The sequence below is a fragment of the Daphnia magna genome, linkage group LG6 (genome assembly GCF_020631705.1).
Source record: "Daphnia magna isolate NIES linkage group LG6, ASM2063170v1.1, whole genome shotgun sequence".
Classification (NCBI taxonomy): Eukaryota; Metazoa; Arthropoda; class Branchiopoda; order Diplostraca; family Daphniidae; genus Daphnia; species Daphnia magna.
The window spans coordinates 9,132,829-9,159,027 of record NC_059187.1 but is presented as its reverse complement, the minus strand read 5'-3'; the positions used below and the strand labels follow the sequence as shown (position 1 = coordinate 9,159,027).

The following is a 26,199-nucleotide window of genomic DNA, read 5'->3' as shown; positions in this document are numbered from 1 at the left end:
CAGAGTCTTACACTATTGCCCTTAATTTTTCTCATCGTAGAATTTTATCAGATTTTTTTTTCCTGATTCATAGAACTGTTAACGGCTTAATTGGTCAATCCTTATTTCTTAAAAATTCAACTCAATCAAACGAATTAGAGTTATCTGGCAACAGTGAAGTCTTATGTTCACTTCTGAATTATGAACATGGCCATGATTATGAAGTATGAATAACGCATTGATGTTGGTTTGCTTGAAGTAAGCTACTCATACTCAGTTTCGTTACTTTCAATGGTGATAACATATTCGTTTCCATGGCGGTTTCTTACGTTTGCCGTATGGTTACATTACTTCACACTGCTCCAAACAAAGCGATAATAACGTGTTTCAAGAGTATTACACTAATTGTTGTACTTATAAAATTCGAAAATGTTAACACAGCATTTAGTATAAGGTATAAACATTTGGCACCATTAAAAGGCAAGTATTTAAACTAAAGTAAATTTTGACTGAAAACAGATCACTTCTTGGCTATTTATAGAAGCTCGAACTTGGACACTATACTGGCCACGAGCTAAGAACTGTGGAATATGCTCATCTGGAATAAATACCAGTTTGTTTCTAATAAAGTAATCCCCCTACAGTAAGATATGAAATATTATTAAAGTCTAAAGAGGGTAAAAGAAATATTTTAGGTATACCTGTAATACTGGGCAGTTACATGGCAAGCCCAATGCCAGAAATGGCTCAGGACATGGGACACCAGGTGGAAAAGGTAATTCTGCACATAAATCTTCATAGTCACATGAACCAACATTGTCAACACAAGGGACTTCAATCCACAGGAACCCAACTTTCTTTTGAACTCGTACAATAACCTTCACACAACCCAAGTTAATCATAATCAATATAAAAACAGAAGTGTTGTCACACAAACTTTCAGTGGGGTTGTAATGTCTCCTCTTAAAATGGAATCAACTGTGACAGTGACATTCCCAGGTATTGACAATGGTTCTGAAAGGTCAAATTCATTTATCTGGGCTAAGGCATCAGGTCCTGAACATGTCGACCAATCAAATTTCTTCAGCTGAAGAAAACAAAAAGAAGCATATTATTCACAATTTAGACAAAGTATAAACTTAATTAAAATACAGGTGACAACAATGCCCTTTTGTAATTGAAGCTGCCATAGTTTGCTAATTATCACCTTAAAAGTTAATCCAGGTTTTCCATACCGAACCACGTCGTCATTTGCATATTTTTCGTCCAATCGTTGAATTACATGCATTTGACTTTGGGACCTTGAAATGAAACGGCCAAGGCCATTAGACATTACAACAAGAAATGACAAAAGGTAAAACACACATTTTTTAGACATATTCATGAAAGTTGAGACTAAAACGAGAAACAATACGGCAAAGAGCCCACAGAAACTTCAAAAAGACTGTAGAAAAATCAAAATCTTGAATAAGTATGGTCTGCTGGTGTACAGTAAACAAAGATTTATCACGTGCAACGTTGCCTCCTCTGGGGCGAAGGCGGAATTTCCATTCCATCTAGATTCAAAATGTTTACAAACATAAACGAGATTAAAAAAAAGAAAGAAGTTCTCTGTAAACACCAGTCGGACAAAAAATTCCTAAAAACAAATTCCAAATTTCAACCCACAATCTCTCCGATGCTTTATCTTGCAACTTATCGTTAGACTAGAAGCATAAACTTAAGAAAAAGCTAAAACGTATTTGTAAAAAAGATTTGTAAATTTAACACCCTGAATCTCGAATTTCCGGCCCGTTTGGAAGTATTTAGTGCAATTTTTCGTCCCCGCACCCAGGCCATTCAGCTCTGTTATCACTTATCAGTCCCCCAACGCTGTAACCCAGCTTTGTAGCAAATTCTCTATCTATTGATTTGCGATCTTCCTATGATATTTCTTAAATCTTAAATTAAAGCTATTTGCTCAAACCATTTTCTATACCAACGAGTATTTTCTTGTGGTATTTCCCGCCAAGCTGTGGTGCGATCTAGCGGCAGACTATACAAACGACCATTTGGACTACACTACACAAATCAGCGTGTCTTGTCTCTTGTGTAGATGTAGATGGGGATTGGCCCTGAGCCAATCGGGGTTCGCATTTCGGGGCGTCCCATTACATTTGCAATTAGTCACCACTAAAGGATTTTACCTCAATAAAATAACTAACAAATAAAACCTGAATACGAATATCAGCGGAATGACTACACGAAGGTATCACATTGTAACAAAAAAGAAAAAACGGAAAGCCCACACTTACCGGTAACTACTAACTAATGCCATCTGGATTGGAGTAAGCAGCCATCTTGGATTGAGCAGACTGAGCAGGCGGAGCTAACTAATGCCATCTGGATGGGCAATAGGCGCGACCATAAACTGCATAAAGTTTGATCAAAGATTCGATTAATTAGCCTCGAAGTGATGGTGATACTTGGTAGGTTAAGAGAGCAGTAGTTTTCTGCATAGTATAATTTTCGTATTTATATCTTTGAGGTATCTAATTGGCTCAATTTGTAGACAAAATTTTTTGAGTGGGATAAATGGGATTCTAAGAATGTTGGGGATCTCTCCTTCTTGTCATAAGAATAAATTGAAAAAGCAGGTCTTCTAAAAGACTATTAACAGAAAGTTTTTTTTTGTCTGTTTATTTTAATATTTATTGAATATTTAACAGAAGATGTTGATTTTGTGTTGTTACCTAAAACATTATGGAACTTGCACATTCCTTCACATTAACCAATAGCCTGGAAGGTAGTTTTGATTAACTGAAAAAATACAAAAATTAATCTACTTCTATCTTTAGGTTGTTGATAATCGAATGCTCACCAATTATCTGTGGATGGAAATATACTTAACAGTGCTCAAATGAAACAAATATCCAGAAACTCAGAAAACATGCAAAGAAATTTGACAAAAAAAAAGGTACTGTAGATAAAATGACAGAAGGTCTTCCAAAATCAGTTCAACAGCTAGTTAAATGCATGTTTTATGAAAAAACTGTTGAAAAAGTTCTGTGAAATATTTTCAAAATTCTTGAAACAAGCAACATACATCTGTGAATGAAATCAAGATATCAGACTTATGAAGAATTGCTTGTGGAAAAGCAATCAATCCAGGAAAGTAAGTTGAATGGGAAACCAAACTTTGGTGGCTGATAAAAAAAGGAACATGGTTTAGAAAGATGTCATATTCAAATCAGCAGCCTTGGATGTTTGCTTACAGATTATTTTCCACCATTTCCTTACAGTTAAGTCATCTTACTGGACAACAGCATGGACCTCAGTTATAATGTTTACACATTGTTTTGCCTTCATATCTCCCCTTTTTTGAAATTCATTTTCAAAAATTTTCATTCCACGTTAAAATGGGGTTTTCTCGAGTTCCCGTTACGTTCAACCTGGTCCTTCCGGGCTTAACAATCTGGGCAACATTTGTCTCATGAACAGCATGTTGCAAGTAGGTTAAACCATTCATAACTTTATTTAATAAGAATCATAGCAATAATAACTGACGTTTTATTGCATATTAAATACCCCACCCATTCAACTATACCTTTAGGAAGAGCGACACTGGGCTGCATTGAACAAGGTGAATCCGCTAGGCAATCAAGGTCGAATCCAGGTGGCGGTGGCCATTGTACGTCAAAACTCAAAACTTAAAATCTCGTTACAAATTGTCATCATAATTTGCCTTAACTGTTGTTTGTTCTCAGCTTGCTTATGCCTATAACTTATTGTTTTATTTTATAGAAACATTTAAAGCTTCAAAAATTAGAATCTTTAATTCTTAGAATAACAATGGACGAGGATAATAGAGCAAAAGGGCAACGCGCACGTGGCAACGCCGCATTATAGAAGTGGTCTCAAGTCTCAACTCGCAATCTTTCAATTGGGTGACTCATTAAGTTCTTCCCGATCAACGAGGCTGCATTCACGTTCCTGCGAAGGTATTGTGTTTCTTTAGTTTTATCTATATCCATCTTTAATTTCGTTTACTAATATCAAGCAAAAATTATAAAAAGTAGAAGATAATTTCGATTTCTCATATCTTAGTGTATTGAAACTTAGATTTTTTTTTCATGTTAAAGTTAGAACTAGTCAAAATTATGTCTGAAGTTTGAATAGTTTTCTAGACGTACACCTTAATCTCTAATCCAATGTTTTATGAGAACTTCGAATTGATACGAAAATTATATCTTTTCGGTGTGACATGCTGTTTGTAGAATTCCAACATGGAAAGAAGCAACTTCGATCTGGTGAATGTCCACCGCCGTAGCCATCGATGTGGAAGGAGTCGAAAGAAAAGTCCACAAGTAGTAAGTGAATGCATTTTTATATTTTGCCAAGTTTGTGTGATGTTTGTGTGTATTACAGTGATTGATTTATGTAGCTGAGGCAATTTTGGAAAAGGAATTTTTATTGAAAGAAAAGGCACCATGCTTTTGAAACAAATTTTCAGTAGTGGCTAAAATTCGCTCGCTAGATGGCATTCTTTTGCTGTGAAAGGAAAAATGTGGGTTTTTGGCGCCAAAATCTGGTTGCTACGTTATGTGGTAGGCAAATTGAATTCCGATCCTTGTGTTGTGCTTCGAGAACATTTTTTTGTTTTTCTGGGGATACGGCTAACAGATCATTTCAGAGACTTTGAAAGTGTTGTTAAATCTCATCCGTCAGTAGGATTTTTTTAAGCTTTTCCATCTTCTTCCCTTTCTCGTTATTTTTCTGTTTCTTGTTTTTGTTTTGTTTTTTTCATTTTAAATTGCTATGGCAGCAAAGCTCAATATTTGTTTTGCCAGTGATTCCAAGAAGACTTGACGTCTGCTTCGGTGGTATTTCTTAAAATTTTGTATAAGCAAATAATCCATAGAAAATCGAAAGGATTTTTTTTTTTTTCCTTTCGACATTCTACGGATTAGAAAACATTGAAATCTCGCACTGCCAGTTTCTGATTTAAATTTTCTCAGCCATAATTAAGTTTATCTCGTTTTAACTTTCAATCCAAAACTTGATGTATTTGATGATCCAAGTTCTGTCCTTGGTTTAGTACTCATTTCCCGAATCGAATCAAAACGATTGAACAATCACCGTAGGTCATTTTTTCTTATACCCTTTAGCCCATACCATCCATCAGTTTGCTTTAACTTCAACGTTTCGTTTACACACGAGAAGGTTCCCAGGTTTCAGTCGAACCATCGTTTATGTTTATCCATCACTCGAGAAACGGGAGTTTGTTCCAGATTTAGATTCTTAAACATTGCGTATCGATCTAAAAAGGCCCCACGGACTAAACATTGTTGATCTTCCCGATACTTTCTCTGGCAGAATGTTTTAACTCCGACAATGTCTAAAGCACTGAGGGGTCAGTGTAGGGAAGAGTGTGTTTGCGAGATGGATCCAGCTGTTAATGGAAGGACGATAGACAGTCTCGTATCCCGACGATTGCCCTTTCGCCAGATGTAAAAAGGTGATCTAACGGTGGGTCCTTTTTTCCCCCTCTTGGTTCCTTCTCCGTGCCGTTTTCTTTAGGCGTGAAATGCGTATAAAAAAGCGAAGGGAATATCATCTTTTTTTTTTTTCGTGTATGGAACACAACCCGTCGGGAAATGGGGGGGACTGAGTAAAAGACTTCCTGTAACAGCAGCACTAGGCGCATTGATTGGATCATCCATCATTCGAGGAGTGGGGCTACATTTCTTCCTTTTTGGAACCCTAGTTTTTCTTTCTTGGTTTCTCTTTTGCTCTGTATTCACGGTGATCCGTCAAAAGCAATAGGTTAGCGTGTTGATGATGGATTCGACAGCCGAGATTTTTCAAGAGTCATGACGAAGGAGAACGTGAGTTGCAAAGGGAATGTTTTTTTTTTGTCGAATCCAATGGTTTCTTATCTTTGCTAGCGAAAACTGGGGAATGAATTAGAGAAATCTTTTCCAACTTTTCCTTTTTTTTGACAGACGTTCCTGTCTGATGGGGGCCTATTTTAGCGATCCAATTCTCTTGGCTCCCTCCAGGAAATATTCGCGATATTTTTACCCATCCACCAAACGAAATGGATACTCTTTAAATGCGTTTCGTTGTATATATGTTCCGCTTGTATACCCTTTTCGATTCGGCTCTTTATTGTTGTCAGCACTGTGGTCGTCTCGCTTTTTACGCATCAACAATAACCAATTTCCAATTGCGGTGCATCCGCGACAAAGCTTTATTGAATGTGTATTCATTTTTGTGTTGTGCGGATTGATAGGGGCCAACCCGGATGCAATTTGCTGCCTGCTGTATTGAAGCTTTCGATCATTTTGAATGATCGCAGTTGCAATAATGGCTAGTAGATATAGTGCCAGTAACTAAGGGTGGTGGGGAGGGGGCTAGAGGGTTGTTTTTGAGGCTTGCAAAAAGGTTTTGTTGATCGGTTCCCCCCCGACGGCTGAGTCACATTGCGTTATTACTAACTTTTACTAGACGGATCCATCACACATCCATCCGGATGGTGGAGGAAAACAGCAGCAAGATGTCAAACCCCATTGAATCCGCCCAACCGACTCTCCCCCCTCGACAGTTTTCAGGTTATCGTCATCACTTATCGATCATTTCATTTCGGGCGGAATATATAAAAAACAAGATTCAAAAGAGTGGTGGTAGTAGTCCATAGCCGCATTCCGTCATCATATTATGTTTTTTTTTTTCTCTTCTTCTATTGAAAAGTGAATGGCCAGAAATTGAACTGGTGGCCGATAGGTGGCTCGAATAAAGGCGCAGACAATAGGGAAAGATGGGACTGTAGTTGGGAATAAAAAAAAAAAGAAGAAGAAGAGAACAGACAAAAGCCGGAAGAAAAGCGAAAATCCCGGAAGACTGTGGGGGAAGAGGAATGAAGGGAAACGACAAAAGTAGAGATGCGCCCCATTGGATTCGATTCCGGTTATGGCTTCTTCTTCTTCTTCTTCTCTTGCAGTCATCTCTTTATTATTATCTTTTCGTTTATATTCATTTGATTTTTCTATGGCCTACAGACTCTTTTCGATTGGAACCCCGGACTTTTTTTTAAGGCTTTTTCTTCTCTCTTTCAATCTCTCTCAAGAGCTCCCCCCCTTTTTTCTTTTTATTATTTTTACGATGGCAGAGCCGACGGTATTTCATCACTATACGACTCCGGATGATCGGAGTTGCATCCAGTAGCAAGCAGCAAACGGTTCGCTTCCGTTGCTGTTTGGGCGTCTGTTTCTTTTTTGCCTCTTAATTCGATTACGCTCTGCATGCATTGTGTCGGTAGGGAGACGCACGAAGCAGACACAAACGTTTCATGTTTATGGTAATGGTTGCGTGTAAACACACGCAGTGATCAACGGTTATGTGAAAGAATAGAATGACGCTGGCGGAGGGAGGACGGCTATCCTCAAAGACGAGTTGTTGCTCTGTTGGCCGAAAAAAACGGGATCTGATCCGGAAATGTCAAACTGCTGTTGCGATGTCTTTTCTTATATTCTTCCTCTGTTGTTGTTTTGGCCGGGACGGACCTTTTTTTTTTGTGCTGATATAATCGTATTATTCTTAGAGGGAAACATAAAATCTTGTTTGATTTGTGTATTTTTTTTTTTTTTTTTACTTGTTTGTGTGGGGGCTCCTACGCACAGACGATGAGAGTGATGACGTGGTTTTCCGGTCGTGAATTATCTGACACGGCGGAGTGCCGGTTTGTTCGAAGTTGAAAGCTTTGCGTTCGTTTTCTGTGAAAGGGGGAAAAAAAAATATATCAAAAGGGGTTTTTCAACGGGAAAGTCAAGCGTCGTTGCTTACTACTCAGAAAATGCGATTAATATCAGCTGGCCCTTCATTTCCTCACACGCTAAGCGTTTGATGAGGATCAAACGCGCGCTGACCTTGGTCTACACGAAAAAAAGGTGATGCAATTGTCAATTTTTTTTCATCGCCTCAAACATCTTCAGAAAGGCATTGCAAAAAATGGGATCTTTTGAATTGACGCGAAAACAGCTAGCGCACACAACATTGGAAAATAATTTGGGAAGAGAGATGAAAGGGCGGGTACTTAAAGGTCTAACACTTTCCAAAAAAAAAAAGAGTCCCTCTGTGTAACACACGATGATGGATGCTGGCTTAGCTCAATCGATATGAAATAAAGGACTTTTTGCTGAGTTGAGATGAGGCAGGATCGGAATGAGTCGGGAAATCTATACCCCGTTGAATAGGAGAAGACGCCCGTAGGCAAAAGGAAGCGTGTCACGAGGCATCAATTGAGAAGGGCATACACGCCTAGTGTGTTTATCGATGGCAACTGGAAAGCCTTTCTTATGAGAGTTGGGGTAAGGGGAGGATAGGAGAGCTCCTGAACTTTGGGTTGTCATTTGCATCTATATTGCCTGTTTTGCTGGATTTTCCTTTGCGTGAGAACCATCCACCAGTACGCGCCTACCCTCTCACCTGCTGTATAGCGCGCTAGGCAAATGAAGAGGCTCTTCCACCTTGATGGACTCGCTCTCAGCTTCCATCAACTCGATGGGCCTATTTGAACCTATTGACTTTTCCTTTTTTTTTTCTTCCTTCTTATTGTATAATTTTTTTTTTCTCAAAAGAAAATTGGAAGAAGAAAAAAAGGTCTTGCCACTCCATTACACACAAAAGACATTGACTTTCATCAAAAAGAGAGTCGGCAATCGATTGCCAATGACTCTTCAAAAAATAAATCTTTCTTTTTTAAAGCAGACTGTCTAATAAGGGAATAAGGTTTTCTGTTTTTTGTTGGTTTCCTATTAACAAACCAATAGGTATAATACCCACAACAGCAACTAAATTCACAATGAGGTATAGTCGTCCGATGAAAAAAAACGAGAGTGGGATTGCCTTTCACTGCTCGATGGACTAGAGCCATTCTTCAACGTCGGAAAGCACTTCCAAATTGTTTGGAATCCTCTTTTCTGTTTTTTTTTTTGTTGCTCCCCCCCTCCTCCATTTCTCTTTTTGACGTGTATATATTTAACAGCTTTAAAAGTGTGCCACTATGTGTAGGTAGTACTTTGTTTGTCATACGTAGTACCTATCGAAGTATATATCTACTGGTAGTGCGAAAAAAAAAACAAGACATGGCCGCCAACGCAACGTGACACGTTAAAGCCTTGGGGATATTCTTTTATTTGGCGGAAAAAGTCGCAACAGATGCGATCAATAATATCATTGCATGATGGTTTGGGAGGAGGGAGGCAATGCTGTAAACTCTTATAATGCTTTAACATTTATATAGCTAAAGAGATTTGAAGTTGACCGTGATTGGATTCATCACTGACCAGGAGCTTAAAAAGGGACAGAGTCCATTTTCCTCCCCCTTCATCTCTCTGTGTATGTCATACGTTATCATTTGGAATACTGTCCAACCGGATTTTATATCCCCCCTCCCCTTCCCACACGACGAATGGTCATCGTTATTTATCGGTTTGATTACAAACGGTCGAGGCCGTCCAATGATGAAAACTCTCTACTGAATCATTGGATCCCTTTTCTTCTTCAATTGTCAATGTCAAATTATAAATTACGGATATATTGCAGACGAAAAAAAGAAATAGGGGTGTGTCACCCTATTTTTTTTATTTTTTTTTACTGTCGACGAAGCTAATGCCATTGATCCAAATCGTGTTACACACCAGGGAAACAGAAAAAAAAGGATCAGGTTAACTCAACGCCGTATCACGGCTGAATCAACACACAGATGGAGTTGCGTAGAATCTTTTTTCGTTCTCCCCTCATATCTTTTTTTTTTTTGATCTTGTTTTCGATTGTTCAATAGTGGACGCGTCCATGTTTGTTTGAGCAGGGACCTTCATCAAATGATTTATGCAAATATGTACGACTTTATATGAGAGACATCATTGCCGAGTCCTAAAACTTGGGCAATGGATCGTTTCGTATTCTTGCGATGGCCGATCTTATTTAGAAACTGTGGGGCGACTTGTACAAGTGAAACTGTACAATTCCCGGATGCAGTCGAGTCCTTTCCTCTTTTTTTTCTTCTTCATCCTCTTGGCAGACGGTCGAGTTGATTGTCGTCGGAAACAAAGGGGGGGGGGCACAGTTGACAGTGGCACGAGAAACCGTACATCAGATGCGAGAAAGCCATGCAAATTGGGCAGACTTGGATGTCTGGTCTGTAACTTTGTAATTAGACTTTTTTTGGGGTGGGGATGGTTTAGTTTTGGTGGTGAAACACAAGCGCGTTGTTTCAAAGTCTCCACTTTGCCGTAAAAGTTTTTGCGCTCCAACAATCATTGACTTACAATCTGGCCGCCCATCAACCAGTATTTAAAAGAAAATTAGGCATATAGACTTTATTTTGGATGTTGCGACTAACGTATCTTGTGTCTCTACGACTTGACCATCTGCTCTCGTTAGCAACTTGTTTACTTCCCATTTTTACCTCCCCCTGTCTTTTTTTCCCCTTATCCTCGTACGATAGATGGCATTATGTTCTATCGACCCCTCCTTTTTTATATTCCTATTTATCTATTGGGTAACTACACATGTAGGAATAATGGCGCTCCCCCATGTCCTTTCCTCGTGGACGTGTGAATGTCTCCAACCACCTAGAAAGATTTCGTCCTTATGTAACTGCACGCAATATCTTTCTACCTACCTGCCTTACTCTTTTATATCGCACATCATCCTGTGTGTGATGGACGACAATAAGCGGGTTGCCGTGATTTATTCCGGCCCGTTTGATATTGATTGCGCATTGATCCCGGTCGGAGTTGGGGGGGATCAAGAAGCGACTTGGAAATAGAAATGCGATTTATTTAATTTTTTTTTTCATACCGCAAACGGTCGTAGCTTGTCCGCTGATCGACCGCACGATTTGTTTAAATGGCTGCGCGACACAACAACAGCTGTTTGCTATAAAGACATTGTAGTCATTGGGGTAGATAACGGCAGACATTGGGCCAATCAAAGTTCGTGAGCCTTTGGAGGATAGACATGCATCTTCTAAATAAAACAAATGAACAGTTGATTAGATTTTTTTTTCTGACAACACAGCATTCTTAATAATGGAGAGATTCTTTCTTGACTTGATGAAAGAGGGGGTTAAGAAAAAATATGAAAATGGGCGACGCTGCCATTTCAACAATACAGAACCAGAAATCTTTTGTCTTTTTATTTCTTGATAAACGAAGAATGCTTCATATTGACGAAGACACACACGTATAGGCCACTAAATGAATTGAGATTGCATTCGTGATGAAGAGAGTAGAAGAATCAAGGTGAAGACATTCAGCCGCGGATCGATATCTCATTCTACCCTTTTTCTTTCTTAATACCGCCGCTAACCTTAGTTTTCTTTTATACTCACCCCGCGTTCCCCACCATTGGACGTATCCGGATCAGATGGATCTCTTAAGATGAAAAGGAGGGGCAAAGAAAAAGAATCGCCGACTTGTCGACCGAGGGAAAGAAGAAGACAGAAAACAGATGACAAAGCAGCAGCACGCGGGAAAATAAAAAAAGGCGAACACAATATATACTGTGCATACAAAACTTGTATGGGATTCTGTGCATATATAAATCACGTTTTCCTTTTGTTATCATGGGGGGGTAGAACTCTATCATCTTTTCGTCATATTTAGAAAAAAATGTGTTTTTTTTTTCTATCTCGTCTAGTTGAAATGTTTTGTCGAGTCAACTGCCGACTTTGGATTGTGCAATTCCCGTTGGAATTTTCTGTTTTCTGGCCATATTTCGTGGAAAACTTTTTATATATCCGTGATATTGTCTCTTTGGATGTGTTGGGAGTCGACTGTTGCGTGTTGGAGGCGGCATCTTTTACATAAATAGGCGCGCGTGATGAGCCAGGCCTGGAAGCCAAAAAAAAACGAGACCAATTTCCGCTAACGAATCATCAGGATCTATCCTTAATATGAGAACGAAAAGGGGTTCGTTGGGTGGCAAAGCGAAATCGATTCATTTCTTCCCCGAAAAAAGAGATTGAGGACCGCGACCCAACCTCTTTCCATCTAACCTTTTCTGATTGAAAGGAGATGGAGCGTCCAAAAAGAAGAGATTCTCTTTTGTCTTTACGTCCCCGCCACATCTACCACAGAGACACTCTTTTTTTTTTTTATAGTTTTCCCCGCCTCCTTATTTTTCCTTATCGCCTCATTGAATAAGTAAAACCAAAAAAAAAAAAAATGTAATCGATTATCGATCGCATTATTTTGAATGTAAATTGGTGAACATTTTCATGCGAAAAATCCCGTTTTTTTTTTATTATTTCTCTTTTTCGTGAGCGTGAATCGTATCGTGAAAACCGAATTTCGTTCGTCTGCAGTTGTATTACAAGAGCAGCTAAAAGTAGCTTTTGGGATCTATTTTGTACATATATCCGGGCACTGGCGTCTTGCGTCTATGTATATGTTAGCGAAAAAGAAACAATAACAAAAAAAAAAAATGGACGACGGGGAGGAAGAAGGCGCGTGTTTTCAACAGGATATAAGCGAGCGTAAAGGATAGGCGCCATCGTCCCACCTTCTTTTTGGCTGCAAGTCTCTCTAATTCGCAATTTCCGTCTTTCTCTCTTGTCTGTTTAAATTACAGGCGCCCCCGCAGGCACCTTAAAATTAAATTTTTTTTAAATTTACGTGTACAGTTTACATTTCGGCATAGGGATTCTGCTGGTGTAATGTCAACAAGTCGATGATATCGACCGTGTGTAACGAATTGATTTCTACACGGCCCAAGGAACTAGCGAGTCCCAACTTGTTTGCCATTTCTTTTAAAATCCGATGCCTATACAGAAACAGTTTTTGAAAGACGATCAGTTTGGCGGGCCTGTAAAAAGGGAAGATTGCAAATGCGATCAAGCGAGAGGTCGTACAGTCATCCTTTTTTTCATCATCTTTTTCTGTGTTTTTTTTGTTTTTTTTTGAGTGGCTGATGTGCAAGTCTTTTCTTTTTCCTGAAGGCGAAAGGTTTCGATTTTTCTTTTAAACGATGCAAAAGAAGGAGAGAGTGTATAAGAACAGGCCAGGTTGTTTATTGCGTGGAAAGGGGCTAGTACCGAGGGAGTCTCGGAGCTTCTTCGGCGCTTTACAGAGAGAGAGAGAGAAGCTTCTTCCTCTATTGAAAATGAGCCCAAGGGCCGGGAAGAGGGTTCAGTCGGCTTTAGCCTCCGTTAGAGTCGACACTAGCGCGCTCCCGCGTTCGCACTTTGAAAGTTTTTTTTTTTCTATTTCTGTTGCGCTTGTCATTTTTAAACTGTCATCAGGTGTGTTAAAAAAAAAGGGGGGAGATGAAAAAAGAGACATAAAAGCCAAGAAGCCGCTGAAAAAAGTCTTTATTTTTCATTCGCTCTTGTGCGTCGAACGAGTTGTGTGTTTTCGTACGTGTGTGAAGTTCGTGTTAAAGACGTTTCCCCCCATTGAACTGGGAGCTGTCATTTCATTTGGGAACTATCGCGCCAACGTGAGTTGTTTGCCGACTTATCGTATCGCCAGCGGACGTGTCATTCTCGCCGTTTGAGTGATTCGATTGTTGAAAAAAAAAGGACGTAACAAAAATAAGAACAAGTTTGACAGTTTTTGTAAATGGCGTGATGATGTCCTGGTGAGTTTCCAGTTCCAATTTGAGCTCGTCCTTTTATCTCGGGAATTGTTGTTGTTGTTTTAAAGAAAAAATTTTAAATCAGGCGTGAGAAAAATACTGGATGCATCGTTAAATTTAAATGATTTATATACTCGACGTGGCTGTACGGATGAAATGTCAAAACAGGGGTCTATCTTTTTCTATTTTCTTTTTTCGGGGGGGTTATGGGAATAGACTAAATGGAACACTTGAGGCGTGTAAGGAAGGACGTTGTGTGATGACCGACCGAGTTTATCGCTGATGGCAGCTGCTCCTTTTGATTTCATTGGCCCTTTGCTTGGTCCGTTCGTGTCATTCGTCTGACCGGACTATTGACCTCTTGAACGGGGCTCACTTCCTTTGCCATCCCAATCTGTTAACGTTTGTTTGTATGAGAGTACGTGCAGGACGGTATGCTTATATAATGACTGTGCTAGATTCCATTGACTTGTATTATCTAGTCTCGTCCGTTATCGGCCCATTTCCCTTTTTTTTTTCTTTTCTGCTCTGCCTGGCGATGACTAAACGGACCCTTTTTTTTTAATTCTCCACTTCTGGAACAGTCAACAATTTGCCAATTCTGCAAATTAAAATGAGGCATTTTAATTGTCAGTTCAGTCTTTTGAATATTTTGCCAGGATTTATTTGGCCAATTAATCTAAAGTTTGAATTCTTGTTTTTCACATTCACTTTTTTAAAATTTCTTATCGTGTTGCACGACATAACGGAGAGAGAGGGGGGGGGGTCTTCTATTTTCACGGGGCTTCATTTGGGTCGGTTCCTTTAGTGACATCCAAACCCCCTCCTCTAGAGCTATGACGTCAGGTCAGTGAGTAGTGATAGTATTGTGGGTGGTGGGCGTTTGCGGGATTCCTCGTGTCCCGAAAAAAACAACATCGGGAACGATGGTCGGCCGCAGCTGCAAACGGAAACAACAACAAAAGAGTAGAAAGGAATGCGTGTGTTCCAGCTGGTTTTAAAAGTTAGACGAGCCGCTTGCTCATATATACAAGACACTACATCTATTTGGAAACACAAATAAATAAAACATTGAAGCCGAAACTTCCGCGTGATCCCGGGCTACGTTTGAAATAACGAACATCTCATTGCTTTCAAAGGTTTAAATTCCAAATTCCACCCCTCTAATTGTTACGTAAATGCGTTAGGAAATTATTTAAACGATCGCAATCTCATTTCGTGAACTCGCGTCCGTGCAAAAGATTACGAATTTTCGCCCATCGTTTATTAGAATCGCTCATTAAAAATGCAAGGAGAAGAGAGAAAGGCGTATAGGTAACTCAGTGTGTGTGAGAAAAATGCGGAAATGTCACAGGGGGGCCAGGAGTCTATTTAATTAAACATACTCAGGATCTATATAGCCACCTACTCGCACTACCCCGATTTTGTTTTGTTTTTCTTTGCTCCGCCGTGTCTGAGAATAAAACGAGGGGATCATCGTCCGCTTCTCCCTCCCCTCACGATGATGATGAATAATCGATTGAGACAGTGAGAGACAGTTCTTGTATTCCCATCGGTTGCCACACAGACACAGAAACGATGAAACTGCAGCACGGAATAAAAAAGACATCTTTCCTCGTCAGACGTTGTCATCATAGGATTTCGAGTCTCATCTCCTTTTGGATCGATGTCTAATTACCAGTGTGGGCTTCATAGCAAGAGAGCACGTTTATTGTGGGGTGGGAGAGGGGGGAGCTATTCTCTCATCCTCGGGAGAGAGAGTCAGTTGGATGTGCAACCGATATAATAATAAAGAAAAAGAAAGAAAAAACGGAGCTTGATCCGTTGATTCCATCATCATCGTGTGCGGAGAGACGATTTCCAGCACGGATGCGCTCATCTAAACAGATTCCTATTAGCTCTTAGCTGATGACAGCGTCGATCTCGTAGACTAAGAAAAGCTCTTTCTCTTAAACCCACCTCTTTATTTTGATTTTCTTTTTTAAACAGTCTTTTCCTCCCCCTTCTGTTGTATTAGTGAACGCACAAGAAAGGGGGGAAAAGATCGTTTATTGTTTTTGTCCGCCAGGTGTCGTATCACGTAAGAATAAACAAGTAGGCATTTTGTTGGAATAAAAGAACAAATTAAAATAAAAAAAAAAATCTTTTCTTGGGGGGTAAAAAATAAAAGATGGCGCGGTTACGTCTGTACACATGCAGGTACACGTAGCGACAGATGAACACTGTTGCAGCTGGCTCTTTTCCCGTTACTACGGGTCTTCTCCCATCGGGACTGTTCGGGACACGGCGCAATATTTAACCAAGTAGAAGTCGATTCAAAAGGACAGGACGAATGCGCGACAGATTGGAGGAATATAAGTAGGGAAAAGAAAGATGGAAGATGTTCATTCAAGCGGAATCGATAAAAAAAAGAAAAAGAAAAGGGAAACCCGTGTGTCTTGCATATAGTCCCTACCAGACGAAAGTCTTTTCTTATGTTTTCGGAAGACCGCCATTTTCCCGCCTTCAGTGTGTGTGTGTGCAGGAAAAAGAAAAACTAAGTCCCTTGCAATTTGATTTTACACGTCACTTGCTTCACTCTGGTGCACGTGAATGTTAAAAGGACAACTAAAAGAGGAGCTCACGACCACGAAATTTCTGCATCCGCTCATCGCTGAACGTGTTATTCAAATTTTCTTAAGTTAAAAAATGGCATTTCCCTTTCACGAACAAACTCATTAACGTCAGGCATATTGCACACGAGCCTCTTGTGTTTCGTTCCATCATACGCTCCACCCGACTGACAATTAGTCATGCGGTCGTCGGTTCCGGTATATATAATAATAATGTGGGGGGATGGGCAGGAGCGTCATGATGGAGGAAGTGTATATATGGAGTGAGAGGGGGAATATCATAATATCAAATGAGCACGTCGTCATCTTTTCTTGTCCGACCACCCACTTTTTTTTTTTTCAATTAAAATTGAATTTTCTTGGCGGTGAAAGGAAAACATTTTTTTTTTTTTGGTGTTCCAGCGCAGTAGCGGAATTCAAAATTTTTTTATTATTTCTTTTAATGGTGTATTTATATCACTGGACAGATTTTATTTTTTTATTATCAACGTCTTATGTTTGTTTCCCTTTTGACTATTTTCGGCTCCTTTTCGGCATCTCTCCGAATTTATTTTTTTCTCTATTTAAGCGGCCAAGAAATTTGACGTAATAAAAAGCGGAGAGGTTATTCTTGTTGTCGGTGCGGTCTGTGAGCGTTCCTTACACCTGTCTGGTTTTGATTTGATTAGAAAAAAAAACGTGTTGAAACGCGTAGAACTAAAAAAGAAGAGGAAGATTTCATACGATTATTGTGCGTATAAGGTTCTTCGTTCTTACGTCAGCAACGGAATGTTTTTGAAAAACAGTCCGCTGTAGATGGGGCTTCAAATGTTTTCCTCGCAAAGGTGTCAAGTCTTATTTCCAACACACAAAAAAAAGGGAATGATTAGCTTAACTAGATAACACACGCACGCAAGACAAATAGGATTAAAATAAGGGAGGAAAAAAAAAACATGTTTAACCCTTTTTCTCTTCAAATTCATGTTTTGTTTCTAAACTGAGGACATCTTTTCGAAAACAAATGGCGCCGTATCTATTTTGGTTGTTTTTAACCAAACGGCCAAGAAACAAAGTCGTTGGAAACGTTTATTTATTTAAAGGTCCAATTGATTCCGAGAAAACTTTTCTCCTTGTTGTCCGTGAACTATTTGAACTCGTTCTAAAATATCCGTGTCTGATTGGTTATAGGGGAAACTTCTTTTTTTTCGGGAGGAGGTCACGTTGGCATCTTTTTGCCGCTTGCACGCTCTCGCCAATTAAGGGAAACTTGATTAACTTTCTGGCGTGTGTCTAGAGAGAACAGATTTTCGGGATTTATTATAAAAGCACGCGCCTTTATTCTTTTCTTGTCGACTAGTTAGACGCCGAAATGCGGATGGCGTTGCATTAGAACTGCGTGATTTCACCCCTTTTTTGAAAACCCGCCCAGTTAAAAAAAAAAAATATGGAAGAAGAACATCATTTAAAGAGAGTAACTTGGGCCGGTTGGGACGATCAATCGGCTCGTTTAAAAAAATATGGCGAGTCGTTGACGACGGGTTCTGTTGGAGGACGTGATCACCATTGAAATGGGGGGGCATCGTCGTTGTTGGTCAGAAAGAAAGACACGCGACACATTTCCCTTAATCTCGTCACGTCGGGAGGCTCGCCGACAATGGCGTCGGACCACCCTCCCCCCATCTATTCGGGAATAAGAAGAAGGAACCGGAGGAAGGTTTGGGGAGGCTGAATCGAATGCAATCAGCCGTTTGGCGGCTTCACCATAGAGGAGGGGTCCGTGTTTTCGTTTTCTCGCTTCTTCTTATATTTTTTTTTTCAACAGCAAGCCAAACAGAGTAGCGTCAAAGTGACTTTCAATATAATGAAATGCGAATTGCTGGCGATCGATTTATATGGAAAGAGACTATACGCATGTGATGTTCTTTTTGTCCCCCCCCTATCTACCGATTCTATTGGACATGCAAAAATAAGGCGCACAATTTGAGATTCTTTTTCGCAATTGAATTTTCTTCCATCTTCAATTGAATGCCGAAAGAGAGGTGCGGCAACACATTTCGTATTCATTGGGATATGCTGTATAATATATGGATCTGTTCGTCAGGAACTGCTTAAAGAACATAAAAAGGATGGAACGTATTCGCTTGATTTGTGAGTATTGTACGTAGAGCTACGACGTGTCCATTGAGTTGAGTGTTTGAAGGGGGGAGAGTGTGATCCACTCGTCAGCACTGAATCTATTTGAATCGATCAAGTTCTCTCTCTCTTTCTGTGTAGAAGCCATTCGACATATCTGCCTACGTTTGGTCATTTTCTTATACAGATTGAAGATGTACCATGGACGCCAAATTGAATGTATTTATTTTTTCTGTTATACTTGGGGAGTTGGTTTATGCAACTCGATTTGGAATGCTGGAAAATCGTGTTCCAAACATTTGGGAATGAAATCAAGGAAACTGAGCTCCAGGACATGGTCGAAAATAGGATAGGCAAACTCTGCGTAATGTATTTATTTCCAGTTGATGGATTTGCACGTGTGTCATCGAACCCAGCCTCCGCATGCGAGCAAAGTTTGACGGCAGAAACTCTCAACGCGTCTTTCGAAAAAAAAAAAAAAGACAAAAGTTTTAGTGCGCGTAAACAGATTTTTTTAAATTTTCAACTGATTTTATTTAGGATAACCAACATGTACCCAAAGTTCGTAGACTTTGGGTTGTTAGGGCCATTCTATCGTGTACGCTGCTAGGCTACGTATAACGAGCTAGGAAAAAGCAGATGGAGGGACTGTGTACGTATATCCTTTATACATCAGCTGATGTCTATCTGTTTGTTCATTGTGTAATATTGCTTTTGACGCCACAACCAGGCACACACATATGCTTTTCTTCTCGGATGTGATTAGAAAAAAACAGTCTACTCTCACATCTACTGTATATATAGAGAGTGTCGGTCTGGTTATTATTATCTCCTTCTCGTATCCATCACAAGGCACCGCAAACCAAGGGGGGGAATAGACTCTTTTGCCAATCACATCTTTTGATGAATAGGAATTGTTTGGCTGCTACTTGTATCAAAAAATGAGATGTTTTCTTTTGATATGGCGACGGTTGGCTATTTGGAGAGAAAGATGTCAGTCAATAGGAGAATGTTTTTTTTTGTTGTTTGGATGCTGCACTTGCGTGAATAATCGATGATCAGTTTGTCGGCATCGATCGGAAAGCTTTGCCTTTAAGGAAGTGTTTACAATATCAAGAAAATGTCCCCCCGATTCCTTCTGATCGCGTACATGTACAGTCCAAAAGTGCTCGAGTGGCGTGTTGTGTCTCCTTGAAAGCTCTCTCTTGTTTCTTTCACGCCAACGCAACGACACTCTTTTTTCTAGCGTTCCACACACATGACCGTTTTTTTGTTTTTAAATTCCCGAGCGTCGAGTTGGAATCTTTTAAAATAAAACATACGATCGTTTGCAAAGGTAGAAAACACAGTGGATGCGTGCGCGCCATTACGTTTTCATACGAATTACAAGAGGAGTTACTTGTAAATAGCGTTCATATCACCTCCCAAGTTTGTTTTTATAAAAGAAAATATAAAAAGGGTGGGATTTTATTTTTTCTTGTCTGTGGATGTTCCAGGGTGAAAGAGAGAGAGAAACTGCTGGCGTCGTCATTGATCAATGTCACTCGCCTGTCGTGTTTGATAATGGACCGGGCGCGGTTGCAGCAACCCACGGCTCTTGCAGCACTTTCTCTCTCTCACTGTGTGTGTATGTGTGTGTGTGCCTTAATAAAAAAAAGGCGCTGACATGCAGATTGCAACAGCAGCCAAGAGGAATAGACTTTGAGTCTACGTAGTATAACATTTTATTTGGCATCTTGTTTGTGTGTGTGGCTATCAAAAATGAAAATGTTTCTTTGTGTTGTTTCACATGATGGAATAGCCCGCCATATTTTGTTGACCTTTTTTGGACATTGAATAAAGATTGCGTTAACTGCGCATAAAGACGCTGTGCGTGGGATAGGTTTGAAGAAAACGTTCACGCGTGAACGAGCTTGAATGTTGAACGTGATGTCATTTTGAATGCTGGCAAAAAAAGAGGCGAGATGTTGCAGCAGATTGACAGATTAAATTTGAAAACATCGATCATCTCGTTAAAATTGTCTGCCCTTCTTTTTTTTTCAAACTTTCCTTTCGTGTTTTACTTTTTTTCGCCAAATGAAATGGCCATTTTCTAAAAGTTCCATCAGCTGCTCGCTCTTCGATTTGTTTATCGCCTCTGCCACCCAACAGAGGGGGTGTGTGTCTCTATATTAAAAAGCCTTTCAAACTGTAGATGACGAATGAATTTTCTACGGCTAACAAACAAATAATTAAAAATCCAATATTAAAAGCTAAACAGCGCTGGCCCAAAATGAGCCCGATGAATATTAATGAGTGCCCCCCTTTTTCTTTTTTTATTGTAGTGGGCTCATCTACTATAATATTTCGAATTATGTGACGCGCGGGGAAAAAGGGGCCGTGTTTTTGTGGGCTTTTTGCGCAGAATTACGGATGATGAGAAGGGGGGGGGATTCCATTATGTCACGCAAGTCGACGCCATCAGAAACGCGTCAAGAGACTCGGCTCAGAAGAAAAGGTGTTGGTTGAATGGCGGGTGGGGGGGGGGTATAATAATGGACGATACTCTTTTGTTAGAGGTTTTTTTTTACACGTGCCATTCAAATAGTTTCCTACTTGCATGGCAAACGTTGCCACTATGCGGAATGAATGATCATCCGATGATGTCTCGACTGTCAGTGACGTTCTTCGCTTCATTAAACCCCCCCACCCCCACCCTCTCAATTGTGTAGTCCTGCCTTTTGAAAAATGGCATAATCTATAATAATAAATATAAAAAAAAACCCTCTGGCGGTGGAGGAATAAGAAAACGGGACTGTCACCGACTGCTGCCACATTAGCGTTGTAAGAGTTCTGTAATAATGACATCAAGACGGGGGGGAGGGGGATTTGTTAGGCGAGTCACGTTGGTGGACAACGAAGTGGGAGACAATTCTGAATGGAGAAAACAAAAATTGAATCATTTCAGTTAATAAAACAAGTTAGGGAGGCTATTGAGTTTAGAACAAATTCCGGAGCAATGCGTCTAATACCCTGCACCAGGTTCTTGAAACAATTTTCCCGCTTTTTTGATGACATTTATTATTTTTTTTTTGCACGTGAAATGTAAAACGTTTAACCTGCCGGAAGAGTATCGTTTCAAGTTAAACGCGATATTGTTTTATTTTTTTTAAATCTCTGTTTTATTGAAATCGTCATAAAAATAAGGAATCCTTTGCTCGTGGTCTTGCATCTAATTCCGGGCGGAAGTTAAAGCTCTTTTCTGTCTCTCATGTTTTCGCAATCCGGATTGGAAAAAATAAAGGAATGAGAAAGAGAGCCCCAGTTATGTGCGCACACTCTCTTTGTTATGTCGGAGCGCTTTTTCTTTCTAGTCTTTCGATATTTTTATTTGGCTTAGACTCGAGAGAGAGACGCTAGAACGCATCGTAAAATGCCGTGAAACTCTTTTTTTCTCTGGAAGAACTTAGTTTTTCTATCATTTTTTTTTTTTTATTATTCTCGGCTGTTTCCGGAATTATCTCTATGGGATGCGACGTTTTAGGGGAAAAAGAAAAGATCCGTCGCCGGAATGGATCGTGAAAATAGGACAGAAGAACAAACAAAACAAATGCAGAATAATAATATTTAAAAAAAGGGCGACCCAAACCTATAAAAAAGCAGGACGAAATAAACAATAAAGGTTCGCTCTCCGTTCTTCCGTCGACACTTGAACAAAATAAGGGCCGCAATCCGCGCGGAATAATTTTCACCCTGAAAAGCATCTCGTGAATAAAAAATTGTGGGGGCTGCTTGCCAATTGATTTAGCATAAATTAGATATGCGATAGATGGCGTCTGTTCTGCTTTCTTTAAAACAGCAAGGTGAAGAATTGGGTAACAAAAAAAAATACGGACGTTAATGAAAACCATTTGGTCCGCGTTACCTCCAGCGGAGGAGCCGACAGCTGCCAATCCGTTTTTGACGGATTCGTTTGCTGACCTTTCTTCTGCCTCCTTTGCTCCTGATTCCCAACACCCGATATCACTTCCGCCTGGCTGAGACACAAGGGGGGGAACGTGATACTAGGGTTGGGGCATTGCTTACAGAGCGAAATTGAAAATGAGGATGGACATAAAAATCCGACTTTCTCGCCCATCGTTATTGGCCATTGGGAAAAAGGGGCAAGCTTTTTTATTTTAATATTAGTAATGAAATAAATATCTCCTGTCAGATCACGCCAGTCTGTATAATTTGGCCGCTGATTTGCATGCCTTCTCAATCAACTTTGAAATGAGTTGGCAAAGGGCTCATATCAAATTCTTACTCTTTTTTTTCCCTCTCGCTTTCAGCTTGGAGGGGGTAGTGCAAAGAAGGTTGTTTACAACAAATGGTGCCAACATGGTACTTGAGCTTTCTCCCTATCTCTATTTATTTACCACTGTATTGGTTCTCTCTCTCTCTTTCTTCTTCATCCCGCCCTTCTTCGCTGTGCGGTAATAATAATGAAGCGCCGCCGTGTGCGTTTTATATGCGTCCTACCTAACTTTGCATTAGGCCGTTTCTCCGCAGCCGGCACTCCCTCCATATTCCTGCCCCCCTTCTTTTTTTATCGATACTTTTATTACTCTATGTCTGTACAAAAGGAAAGGCAAAAAAATTGTATACAAAAATCCAGAATCAACCCCCCACGCGTTTATAGCAAAAGACTTGGTTATTGTGATTCTTGCTGACGTTTGCGATGTTTTCTATTCCAAAAAAAAAAAGAGAAAAATCGGTAAGGGGAGAGAAAAAAAGAAATTGGTTGGATTAGAAACGAGTCAATCGCAAGTATATATGGTCGAACCATTATGAAGTTGACGCGTATAGTGTGAAGCCATATCATTAGTAACATTTAAGATTTCTTTTTTTTTGTTGGTATTCGTTACGTAAACAGGGAACTGTGAGGGGGGAATAACGAGCTGTTCTACCAATAGAAGCTTGTTGTCGAGGGGCTGATGGTAAAGCTGTTAGACTTGTTAGTAGAGGATTTGGTCAGTGGAGCAGTTGCAGAATCAGCTAAAGACCCTCCCAACACCGCCCCGCAATTCTATTTCTTAGCCAGTTCATTCCTTTTTATTTGTGTCTGTGTTATGTTGTATGTGCTATAATAATCTGCGAGTGCGTTAATATTTAGTAGCGTTACGTTTACTATAAAAGAAAGGGGGGGGATCTATTGTTTGTGTCTAGCGGTTTTTGTTCGTGTCAGCTATTGGGCGTGATTGCTGTTTAGTATGGCCAGCATGTTTATAGCGATGCTTCTCAAACTGGACGCGCCACTCTCTCGTGCGTGTCAAGTGTGTCAATGTCTATTGGTGCGTTGCTTTGAAAACCTAATCAACTCAACACTTCTCCTTTCCTATATCTCCCACATTTGAGAAAATTCTTATTTTTTTATCTTAAAAAAAATTAATTTCTATTATCTTTTATGGTCTGGAGACATCACAAACGATCAGGGCGCAGGTTGATGAAGTACTTTTTTAGCAGTTGTGATGAACAATCTTGTTGATTGATATTAGTGTTTTGCGTTAGGATCTTTCAGATGAGTCCCCAACACTGTCAAGATGAAGACACAAAAGCCCGAGATCATCAATACGAATAGAAAACTTTTCCCTTTCTTTATGTTGGGTGGGTTATATATCGATGATGGCGAAGACGTCAAAAGAGTTTTGCCTCCTATACCAGACCCAATCAGGTTTCTCATAAAACAAGAGACAACTGATGAGGTGTGCGCGAGAGCAAAAGTTAACTCTTCCCGAACAAAAGGCCCTATACCCAAAGTCGGCAGTACAAACATAATATGCATCAAAAGTAGGGCTCATTGTAGACATCGGGGTGGTATAATGTCTGCTATGATTCTTCGCCTATTGCTTTCTCATAGTAGTAGTAGTAGTTATCTTCATGCTTCTCGTACAAAGTCTTTGATTGGCTGGCGAATGATTGTTACTTGGGATGGGCGCCCACTATACACGTAATGCTGTACTACGTCGAGGGATTCTCTTAGGTTACTGGGAGCTGATGGTCTTCTTTTATTCCTCTTTCGAATAAGAGGCCATCGTCAGCAAATCGTTATGGTGCCATCTTTTGGCTCTGGAGGACTTAAAGGAGCAATCAAGAGACAAGGAATAAAAGTGAGACCAATAACACAAACAAAAGTGGCACAAAGTTTTTTTTTAAATCTGTAAAAAAAAGGGGGGGGGGGAAATTCGACATCAGCAAGAAAAGCGGGAATTGTTCCCTACGTAATTCCTCAAATATCCAACGTCCGTTTTGTACATCCTGGACGTTTGTTTTGCTTGAATAAGAAAGGCACATGATTCAGAAGGGAAATGTTGAAAGGAAAGCTCTCCGTACACATCCCCCCAAAAAAAGTCCATTTCTCTCGAGACGAATTTACCGGACTGCCGGCCTTTAGCTTAACTTTATTTTTTTGTATTTTGTGTATGTGTCTGCTCTTATTTGAATCAGCTGCGTTGTTCCCCAATGTCCTCTTTAGCCCTCTAGTGGAGCAATTTTGTTGCCCTTTTTACTTGGAAACGGTTAGAGAGAGAGAGAGAGAAAGAAAGAAGTAACTGGAACATTGGATATGATGCGTTGAGCTTCCTCAGTGATGTATACGCTAAAGCGTGGGCCTCTTTTATATTGAATACCTTGTTATATCCACGGCCGATTTTCCCGCGGGACAGCCACGCCCCTCGTCTTGAGGTCCGTCTTCTTTCCCTTCCTAATAGGAAACGAGGGAAATGGCAAAGGATTTTTCTATCTTACAAAAATTTATAATATATAATGAAGCATTCAAAGCCATTGACTTTGAGTCATCAAAGTTGATGAGGGCTACGATGCAACAGCCAATCCTAACTCATTATTCCACCATTTTCTTTTTAATGAATTTTTAGAAGAATCAAAATCTGTGTGGGAGCTGCACGGTGGGGATAAAAGTTTTCAACTATTACTTCCACCACTTCAAAGCTATTAGACAAAAAGAAGGATCTATTTCTCTGCTCGAGTCGGCAAAAGTCAGGCGGATGACAAATAAGCTCTTTGATGATTTTTTTCCCCCGTTTCTCGCTCTGACTTTAGCGCCAACTAAAGTTGGACCAATCACAATCGTCTCATTTCTATTACTTTTCGCTCTTTGATTCAAGTTTTCGTGTTTGAATATATATATATACACACATTTTTTGCATTGGGTTAATGAAGCGACGACGCAGGCTGATCGATTTCGTGAAAAGGTCGTGTTACGTTGATGACAACTATAAACAAACATATTTGGGACTAGGAGCTTTGGATATCCGAGACATTCAATCCCAACAACTTTGGACATAAAGCTTTAAAGAAATTGGATTTCGTATTCAAAAGTTGTGCAAAAAACTCGATGCTTGACGGGAAAATGTAAAGAAAAAGATGTTGCGAGTTAATGGAAATAATAATATGGATGAAGGGTGTATTAAAACTGGTGGGTGCAATGATGTTGTCAAAGCGTTTTGATCAATGCACAAAGAAAACAAAAGAAAAGCTCGACTGTTATACGCCGAAAAGAGGGTGTCAAGTGGTTGCGTCTTAGATGAGTTTTTATGTTAAAAGTAAAGACTAGGACGTAAGATATGATTAAAAACTAACGGGGGAGCCTTCACAGCATGCAACGTTCGGCCATCTTTGCAGGACTCGTAATTCGTTGAGTAAACTTGACAACGCTGCATCGGAAATTATCCGACCAATCGAAAGAGTTGTTACATTTTTTATATCGATGCGTGTTGAATGTAGATGGACAAGCTTGAACTTGTCGTTGCCCTTGACCTAACCCGCGCGCAATTTTTCTTTGTTTCCCTATCCCCTTTGTGACTCATCGTCAGACCCAATTTGCAGATCATTAGGC

At 40.0% G+C, this 26,199-nt stretch overlaps 1 long non-coding RNA gene across 3 annotated transcripts; it reads left to right on the top strand.

The window, feature by feature from the left end:
- The first annotated feature begins 291 nt into the window (after positions 1 to 291).
- Positions 292 to 20,695, top strand: LOC116933470. 3 transcript variants are annotated; one of them, XR_006648159.1, is made up of 7 exons: positions 292 to 433; positions 499 to 2,764; positions 2,817 to 3,469; positions 3,572 to 3,649; positions 3,804 to 3,959; positions 4,236 to 4,328; positions 19,823 to 20,695. It is a non-coding gene; the product is annotated as an uncharacterized LOC116933470 (long non-coding RNA). The 3 variants fall into 3 exon arrangements; XR_006648158.1 differs by lacking the exon at positions 19,823 to 20,695 and adding an exon at positions 11,392 to 11,844; XR_006648157.1 differs by lacking the exon at positions 19,823 to 20,695 and adding an exon at positions 5,964 to 7,593.
- The last annotated feature ends 5,504 nt before the right edge of the window (positions 20,696 to 26,199 follow it).